The sequence below is a fragment of the Limulus polyphemus genome, unplaced genomic scaffold (assembly GCF_000517525.1).
Source record: "Limulus polyphemus unplaced genomic scaffold, Limulus_polyphemus-2.1.2 Scaffold145, whole genome shotgun sequence".
Classification (NCBI taxonomy): Eukaryota; Metazoa; Arthropoda; class Merostomata; order Xiphosura; family Limulidae; genus Limulus; species Limulus polyphemus.
The window spans coordinates 791,371-793,396 of record NW_013665755.1 but is presented as its reverse complement, the minus strand read 5'-3'; the positions used below and the strand labels follow the sequence as shown (position 1 = coordinate 793,396).

Here is a 2,026-nt window from a genome sequence, read left to right as displayed (position 1 = left end):
GTTTGTATTTCTGTTAACAAACATAATAATAAGAAATCTTCATTATGGTGAACGAAATAATAATTTGATCTAAGTAAGAGAGTTTTTTTTCCCTTCATACGTGATAGAAAAAAATTAATATTATTATTGAAATATGCGTAGCTGAATTAAGGAAAATCCGTTATTAAAAACAAAACAACTTTTTTGAAATTTAAATTCGCAGACCTGTGTTATTTATGCTGGTAATACTAAAAAAATACAGAAGTTCATAAAAAGTACAAAGATATTATATGTTTGTTGGATGATTATACGTATCAGAGCAAACACGCGATCATATTTGTGTTCTAGGTTATTTGACAGAGCTTTCAAAAACACTGAATGTTTAGACAATAATAAAATGTTTTTCACGAGGATACTTGCTGTGGATAATCCTTAAGAACACCAATTCCTGTTTTTAAGGTCAATTTCATTATAACATTTTTTTTTTGCACTACAAGAGAAATTGATATTCCAATAACTACTGCAGGATATATTTATTTTTCTTATGGCAAACTTATTTGATCAAATGCAGTAGTATAATTGCCTTAAATACATCCATAAGTAAACTTTATTATGTCACACTCCCGGTCACAACTCGAGACATTCATAAACTAGCGAAAAACACTGTACTAACATTTTCTTGAAATTAGGCGACGTATTTATTGTTACTTTCTTTTTTCTTACATTTTTAAACAAACTGTTTGTGTCCTATTATACTTTGTCAGATTTTTGTACCTTGTAAAGACTTCTGTATTTCGTTACTATTGTCAACTAGGTCTAGCGTCGTTCTAAGAAAATTCTCTAAGATGTTGAATTTCTTACTGCTAATTAAAAGTCTCGTGCTTACCAGCATTTCCTATCATTATTATCATTAGTTAGCCCTTTTCACGAAAAAATTTTTTTGGAATTGAAAGTTATGTTGTCATTTTGCTGGTTATTATTGCTTGGACTTGTTTATGTATGGTCTCGTTAGTTAGCTAAGACAATAAAAATTAAAGGTTATTACTTTGTTTATCAAGTGGTTACGGTTTTGTTTTTTATATGAAGCTGATAATCAAAGTACCTGTTTGCTTTTTGAAATAATTGTAACATTTTTTGCTTGAATTGATTTTTTTCGTGTATATTTTTGTATATTTTATTTCATCTTAAATAACGCTATATTTATGGTCTCCAGTGAAGTTATTGAATTTTGAACGACAGAATTTCAACAACCAATTATTTTACACAATTTTTATGAACCTCAGCTAGTTAACTTTCTTCGCTTCTTGAATAGTTTGTTTTATGGCCAGTATGAAATAGCAACTTAGAAAGTTCAAGTGACTGTTATTCCAATGTTCCATCATTTTCAAAATGTCTAAGATAGACTATTATTAATCGAAGATCTTCAACATAAACGACTTGTCCAATCGATACATATATCCAATACTTGAATTAAATGTTTGAAACTTATATTGATATTACAGTGACTTATCTAATCAGTGTTGTGTTAATTAAATCGTGCTACTCACGTGTTTCGAAAGCTCTTTCAAAATATGTAACGAAATGTGAATCTGAAATTATTAAATGACGTGTGAGAAAAGTCAATGTTCATTTGTTAAATTTAACGAAATTGTTTATATTTCATTAAAAAAAATTCAATAGAATGCATTTAAATAGAACAAAATATGTTCATCGCTAAAAATAAACTGGCAAGAACACAAAGAGAACTATAAGAAAAGATTAAATAAATATTATAAGACCTTAAATTATTTTTTTAAATAAGTGCATACGTCAAAGCATACTGATTGGGTTTGAATCAACTTATACAAAGTTAAAATAAAACATTAAACTTTCAGATAATTCGCAAGTTATAGAACAGCCATGTGAAGAACATTCAAACATATAACGTCTTTTGATAATTAATAGCAATCTAAGATTATTATATACATATTGTTACGACAGCGGAGGTCACGTGACACTAGTAACACGTCATGCACTTCTCGAACGTTCACGTCCCTTCATGAAATCT

General features: G+C 28.3%; 1 protein-coding gene across 10 annotated transcripts in view; it reads left to right on the top strand.

Moving 5' to 3' along the window:
* The window catches only part of LOC106475196 (Down syndrome cell adhesion molecule homolog), a 79,747-nt gene that overhangs the window by 50,022 nt on the left and 27,699 nt on the right, over positions 1-2,026 (top strand). The gene's annotated exons all lie outside the window — the stretch shown is intronic.